The 7,450-nt window shown below is 42.8% G+C and overlaps 2 long non-coding RNA genes across 2 annotated transcripts; both read right to left on the reverse strand.

The window, feature by feature from the left end:
- Positions 1–1,049: 1,049 nt before the first annotated feature.
- On the reverse strand, positions 1,050–2,388 carry LOC310890493. The gene is made up of 4 exons (XR_014577265.1): positions 2,256–2,388; positions 1,902–1,997; positions 1,626–1,691; positions 1,050–1,112 (listed from the first exon to the last, which is right to left on the reverse strand). It is a non-coding gene; the product is annotated as an uncharacterized lncRNA (long non-coding RNA).
- Positions 2,389–5,400: 3,012 nt separating this feature from the next.
- On the reverse strand, positions 5,401–6,866 carry LOC310890478. The gene is made up of 3 exons (XR_014577258.1): positions 6,713–6,866; positions 6,364–6,483; positions 5,401–5,581 (listed from the first exon to the last, which is right to left on the reverse strand). It is a non-coding gene; the product is annotated as an uncharacterized lncRNA (long non-coding RNA).
- Between the last annotated feature and the right edge of the window lie 584 nt (positions 6,867–7,450).

Consider the following 7,450-nt stretch of genomic DNA (forward strand, 5'->3'; position numbering starts at 1 on the left):
GTATGCAACTGTTGTACCAGCTTCCTCTCCCCTGCAGTGATGTCCCACAAAATCTATTAAGTTGTTCTACAAAATCCAAATTTGTAGAGTCATATTCTAGTCTCCCATTCCTGACCTAACATCTGGCTGGCAGGAGAAGAAACGAAAGAAAGCTCAGTACTTGTTTTCTTTGTGTGTTTATTTCCTCGTGTCCCATGAGACAGAGAGAAAGGCTACAATGTGCAGTGCATGCAGCCTTTAAGCCCTCCTTATCTCCCTCACACAATCTCATTTTACAAAGTTGATATAATCTTAACAACGAGGCCTTTGATCCTCTGTCATTTTTGACAGAAACTGGCCCCCCACATTAAGACGCTGAAGCATGCTTTACAAACACATACACGTGTCAAGTTAAGCAACACATGCCAAAGAGGAAGGTGAACTTGAACTCAACGCAGGGAGGACTTCATACCATAAACAGATGGCAGAAAAAAACAGAATACCAAAATTAGACTAAAAAGCCCCTCAATGTGTTAATTTTCTAGTGGGAAATACAGAATACCATCACGTAATTAACGAAAACAGACATGGTTGCATGTTCTGGCCCTTCTTTGCCTTTGAACTTTGCAGCCTTAAACTCTTTTATCCTCTGCATTGAAGGAAAAAGCAAAGCAGATCCTGAGCAAACGGAACTTGCTCAATATGGGAAGCACCTCACCGGGGCAGGTATTAAAGCATCTTATTACCTGATAGCTTTGTGTTCCATAACGATTTCTGCCCGGCTGGGGCAGGTCCAGGTTGTGCTGGGGGAGCTGGCACATTTTCTCCACTCTGCTGCATCCGCAGAGCTTTCTCGCGCTTTATTTCTTCCAGGGTTTTAACACGCACTTCTCCTTCTGGCTTGGCTTTACCTGCCGGCTCCTTCGACTGCACTTTGCTGGGCCCGGAAAGAGTGAGCACGCTCTGCTTCTTGGGCTCACCCTCAATTTTTGCCCCTGCGCTGGGATCTTTGGTTTTACCATGCCATTCAGCCTGGGCTTTGGCTTGACATTCTCGTCTCTGAAGAGCTTTCTCACGACGGATTTCCTCCAGTGTTTTCACATGGATCTCTCCCTTTGGCTTAGCAGCCTTCCCTGTCATCATCAAGAAATGAGAAGCACCAACATTTAAAGAGAGTCCAACAATAGTTTAAGTCTCCAAAATTTGTCACAGTACTAAGGAAAACTAAGCCTGAGCGTTCCCAATAACGCATCTTAGGACAATAGCCTAACATTCTCCTCCTCCTCTGAGCCACTTGTTGTATTTTGAAGACCAGCCCTATCCAGAGAGAGCTGCTACACAGAAATGCTAGTTTACTTGATTACTTTTTCAGACTGCATTTCAAATTCCTGCTCCCGGCAGTGGCTCTATTCTAATTGTATATGATGGTTCACAGAAGCAGCTTAAAACCTTGACAAGGCACAAGCGGAAAATAAACACACACCTAGAGCCAGATTTCTGATAGTGGCTGTCAGAAGAGCTTCAGCACTCAAGCAAGAGGAATCAGTTCTTTGTTTTCATTTGAATTCCTTTTTAGGGCTGTATGAAAACGGTCTAAGTTCACGGAAAGGAAGAAGGAGAAAGTATATTTAATAGCCAGTTGTTACCTTTCGCAGTACTAGTCCGTTGAGAAGGTAATCCTAGCCTCTCCTTCACAGACTTGGGAACTTGAACTGCAAAACAGAAAAAGACCAAATTAGGGAGGCTGCATAAACGTCAACTTTGTGTTCACATTCGAAAACAAGGCAGGAAAGGTAACTTTGAATCCCGGCGATTAAGACCTCAGCCAACATGCAAAAAGAAACATCGCAGGAAAAGGACAAACAGAAAGCCTAAATACAAAACCCGTGAATCACATCCAGATGCCTGTTCAGTAGCTGTACCTCCCTTTGGTGCTTTGTCAGCATTTCCCGGAACCTCCACCTTCTTCCCCAGCCTTTCAGCAAGGCTGCGCTTCACCGGAAGGGCGCTTACATCAGCTTCAGACGGAGAAAACAAAGAATATTTTAAGAACATTTCTTTGCAGGAAGATTTGAGAACAGTCAACCACAAGCTTCTATTTTTCAAGCATATTTTCATAAAATTGCCTTTCAGCTGCTAAATGGTTTTTTTGCCATTTCTGCAGTCAACACAGATCTCCACTGCAACGCATTTTCCTCTCATACGTCAAAAATACTCTTCAATGCAGTCATATAGAGAAGGCGGCACCTAAATAACAGCTCATAAAAAGTTCTTACCCACGGAGGCTTTCCGTTTTCCTTGTTTCTCAGCAAGATCTAGTCGAACCACAGGTTCCTCCCCTAAAACAAAAGTAAAATTTTTCTATTTCATAGAAACCAGTAGCCAATAGAAATAGTATACTGTTAGCCCATGTCCAAAAAAAACCCAGCAAGGCACTGTTTTGACAGCTAAACCACACAAACTCATATTTCAACTATAATTAACTTAGAAAAAGTATCCATAGTCTCAGTGTTTGCCTCAAATTCCAGCTGAATGTAGTCGAGAATGAATCTGAGTCTGCTTGACAGCTATACTTTGTGCAGAACAGAGCTGCATAAGCAAGCAGAATATTATTAGGTACAAATGCTGAGAAATATTCCTTTCTAAGGTGAATGTCTATGAGTAGAAGTACTTCTTCACTTCTTTCCCTTTCAAAGGAATTTGCACAACTCTAAACAATATAATTTATACACAGACTCCTATCGCACTACTGTCCACACGTGCCACTGTCAGCCTCTTTAAAGCTTCAGAAATTGCTTCTTACATAGCACTGTCCTCTAGAGCTCTTTCTTCTCGTTACTCTCCTGTTTTTCAGTTATCCCCCTATTTGCATACTGACACATTTTTTTCTTTCTCCTGCTACTGCACTTAACCTGAGCACCAAAGCTTTCCAGTACAACCAGGGACTTTCAGCATAAAAGCATGTTTTGAACAGAAGGCGGCAGCACCAGGAGGCTAACAGGGGTGAATTGCCTTCCTTCTTGCTTAACCTTCCAGTTTAGGAGTAATGAAATCAAAACAAAAGCATTAATTATTACCTTCCTCTGTAGACAGTGTCACAGTTCTCACCACTGTCCGGACATTTTCCTTTTCCGGAGCAGGAAAAATCATAGAATCGACGGGAGGAAGAGAAGATCTTGAAGGACCTTCTGCTCAGAGCAAGCAAAACATAAGGAAGTTTACCAAACAGAAAAAACTATCACGAAGAACAAAAAACTTTAATTATTCATTACTGTCAAACATACAGTGACCAGAGCATGCAAATAAGAGAGGTGACTAGTTTGCCTCTGGTTGCCCTTGGAATTCCCATCTAGAATACCAGCTGGCTGAGAATCAGGTTGCTCGATGCCCCCAGCTAAACATGGAAGTCTATCCCTCAAGCAGCTCCCAGCCACCATCACCTGCCATTCTGAAGCCAATCAAATTTCACTTCTTTGGCAAAATAGTTGGATTCACCAAAGCATAGCCAGCTACCCGGTATTACTGGAAGAGTTTTTTTTTGAAAGAAAAATCATCACACAGGATGAAGGTGAACAGGGTAAGGAAGCAGGGAATATTAACTCACCACCGTGTCTCTTAGTTTTTTCCTTCATTTTCTGCAATTTGATTTCTTCAAGTGTTTTTATTCCAAAATTCAGACCGTCCTCTGAAAACAGAAAACAGTTAATGAGACTAAGGCTTAGAGGCACTCACTGAGGACCACAGATCCTCAGGCTTCTTAGTGCTCAGGAACTTTCAGAAGTATTTAGAATAAAGCCTGTCAACACTCCTCACAAGTGAAACAACCATAGAATCAATGGCATTTTGCCCCTCCTTTCACCCTTCAGGGTAAAAACTGTAGTTTTAATTTTAATCCATTTACGTGATATTAGATCCCTCTATCGTTAGATATGGCTTTCAACAGTGGTTGCCAGGCTGCACGTGCAGCCATTTAAACTCCATGCTGTGACCCTGTTTTGTTCTCCAAAAGGAAAGAAAAGGAGTTCAACTTTCTGACCCAATGGGCACATGATGGTATCAGGGAGAAATGAGATCATGGAAATAACCGAGTCCATTCAGCACCCCTACATTCTGTTGTGTTTTTACGCCACATTGCTTTTGAGTTAATTGTCAAGTTCTCCTTCCGATTTATCCTACTACAGGTGCTGGAATACCTTGTTTAGCAGTAGTAGCACTGGCTTTCCGAGTGGAAATCATCCGTAATCCATTTTGGCCTTCCTCAGCTGGTTGCTGGACGGGAGTTTTAGTTTCTTCTCCTTCCGCAGAAAGCTGGTCTGAAGGGGAAAAATCTATTCAGTTATGCATAGGCCAGATTGTTCGTGATTATGTAGCTCATGCAATGACACTTCAGTCCATGGTTCCTATAAAAAAGTTGTTTTTTTTTTTTTTTTTTAATACAGCTACACTGACCTGATGAACTCGTAAGTAGACTACCCTAGGACAAAACATCTAGGACTCTAGATTCTCTCTGCAGCTTTAACTACTACACAACATATTACTCTTCAGACAAAAAAAAAGGAATTTCCTTCCTAGTTTCACATAGAGCTTTACACAACAGACCAGCTAAAGCCAAGAGTGGTTCTAAGCTTTCCTCCAACATTTCAGGTTCTGTCCACTGACTGCCAGACAAAGCCACCAGTGACCTGAGCGGACTGCCTGCCCTATCGCTAGTCAGACCTCAGGTCATCTGTGATTTATACATTCATTTACAGCACAAATTCCTTCCAAGAACCAAAGACTTACACAATCATTTACAGCACAAATTCCTTCCAAGAACCAAACCATGCTCACCATCATCATCTTCATCATCATCTGCAGCATTGATTACAACTGGAGGGTGTGTAGGGCTTGGGACATTTTCCGAGTTTTCCACTTTCATCACCCGCCTTAGCTATGGAGAGGGATTGGACTGGACAGAAAGTTTGTTTTGCTGCAGTGACATCTGAGCCACTTTCAAATCATCGTCCGCGGACTCAGGCGGACTTGGCAGTGTAGCTAGAGGAAGAGGAGGATCATCAGTAATATGGCAGTTTAAAACTTTGACCACAATGCACGAAGATGGTAGCTAAGGCAGATAACCTGCACAGGCAATGAATGCAGCATCTCCTTTTGCCCATCCCGCCACTGTTTACACCGTGAACAATGACTTGCCTTCAAACAACAACACATCTCCCTACCACCCAGCAGAAGACGAAACAACAGAAAGCAAACTGCAAGGCAAATATCACACAAAGCAGAGAGAAGCTGAGCATGAAAGCAGAAAACAAATACCAGCAGTACAGCAGCAGTACACTCGGTTTAGCTGACCACCTAGGACTGCAGACCTTTTCCTGCACTCACAAATGGACGGTTACCTGATGTCTCCTACACTATTGGCACCCACTAAGTAATATGCAAAATTAATTCTTCAATACTTAAAGAAAAAGGACCTAAACTCACTCTTGCTTGGTGGTAAGAAGACGCCATCGATGTAACGTCCCTTTGCGTGATGAAAAGCACAGTTGGCTTTCTGACAGCCTACTGGCTGCTTCTGCCAGTAGCAGGGAATCTCACCGCGCTTTTTCTGAAGACAGAAAGAAAGACAAGCTCGTGATAACATGCACCTAAGGTTTGCAAAGAGATGCACAGTTCCAGGTCACAACAGCGATAGGGTTGTCACAATACAGTGCTGAAACATCATTCCAAAGGTCAGTTTATCACGGAAGTATAGTATTTCCGGGCATATTCACAAAGTTTGCAGAAGCTGTAACCACTATGCACGTTTAGCCTTGTCATCATTCAGTTTGAGAAGACAGGCACTCTCAGACATCAGTTTAGGGTGGGTTAAACTAATACACCTAGGATTATACTAGGATTATTCAGAGGGAAAAAGAACATCTTAAATTGCCTACGTTAACTCTATCCAGAACTACTTCTCGGAGACTTCGTTCTTCTGCACCTTTAACTTTCCCCACTGCTTCCTAGCCCAGGCAGCTAGAACAGCATTATCTGAAGGACTCCGGGACACAAGAGACCTGATAGATCATTATCAAGCCTGCTCTCAGGAGGCTAGTACAGCCTGTTTATTACCCCCCTGCTCCAGCAGGTTTTAGCAGTCTAGTTAGCGGTTATTCTGCATCTGTTGAGAAAATACTGTCGGCGTCTAATAAAAGAAAATCTTGCTAAGACATACCTAAGGCATTGATTTTATTTCCCTCTCCTTCCTCCCACCCCCTCCCCTGCTAACAGAAACCAGTGTAATTCCAAAGCAAAGGACTCTATCCTGCAAAAGCACAATCAGCACACCTACAGCACTGAAAAATGCTTTTGTTGATTTATTTTGAGAACACATCTTTAGGCACTCACATCGATTTCCATGTGTCTGAATCGGCAGACATTCCTGAAACAACGACCCTCCTGCCACAGCGTGCAGACTGTCTCGTTCCCCAGAGCAGCTTCACAGTGGCGGAAGGAACAGTTGTCTCCCTGTAACCAAAAGGAAACCAACAAGGAAAATATAGTACAGCCTCAAAAACGTCCATGCTACTGCTTCAGGTTGCTACAATTGAATTCAGAATCTATCTGGTTATCACGTTAACCAAAGACCAGTGTGCCTCCTCCTCCTACTCTACCCCTTCCTGAAAAAAATGAAAAAAAAAAAAAAAAAAACAACAAAAAAACAAAGCAAAGCAAAGCAAAAGAAACCCAGCCATACCTTGGTACAGGTAGAATAGAAATAGAAGTAGCAATCGTCTCCTTGTTTAGACATGCCGACAAGTTCTGATAACAAGCTCGGGTTCTCTCCACAGGGACTTCCTCTGCTCTTGGAGAGAGCTGTCTTCACCCTTGCTTGGGCTGAAAGTCTTCCACTGGCTTGTGATCAGTGAAATCTTCTTTTTAAAAGTAACCCTAAAGAAAGTACCAACAAGTGAAAAATAATGAGTAACAAGCATTTTTCCAGCTTTCTTCTGTTCATCAAATTAGTCTCTTGAGGAGAGCAATGCCTTGAAATCAGCTGTTACGGGAACTAACACAATATTAAACTAAAGTTCTGTAAAGCTGCCAGGAGCTTTGTCAGCAAGTGTTCTCTTCCACGTCTTCAATAATATGCCTTGGAGCACATCCGGAAGCCTGAAAATGGAGTCACTTCTTCAAAAACCACCTGATCATACATGCAAGGCAATGATCAACTATGGCTACGAGTAACTTCTACAGAACGCAGTATGACGCATTAAATAGCACGTTCCAGTCACTGTGGGTCTTCGAGTTCACCTACCTGGACAACCTCAGCAAAGTTATCGATCTTCAAAGACTTCCAGTTAACTTCTCCTGGAGGCCGAACCAACACTGAATCCGTGAATTAATGATAAAGGGGTAGGAAGAATTTGCCTCCTCACTTTGCCAAGGGAGCCTCTCATCCACAATTCAAACATAGGATGTGCTTTTAAACAGC

This window comes from Anser anser, assembly GCF_964211835.1.
Source record: "Anser anser genome assembly, contig: HAP1_SCAFFOLD_73, whole genome shotgun sequence".
Lineage (NCBI taxonomy): Eukaryota > Metazoa > Chordata > Aves > Anseriformes > Anatidae > Anser > Anser anser.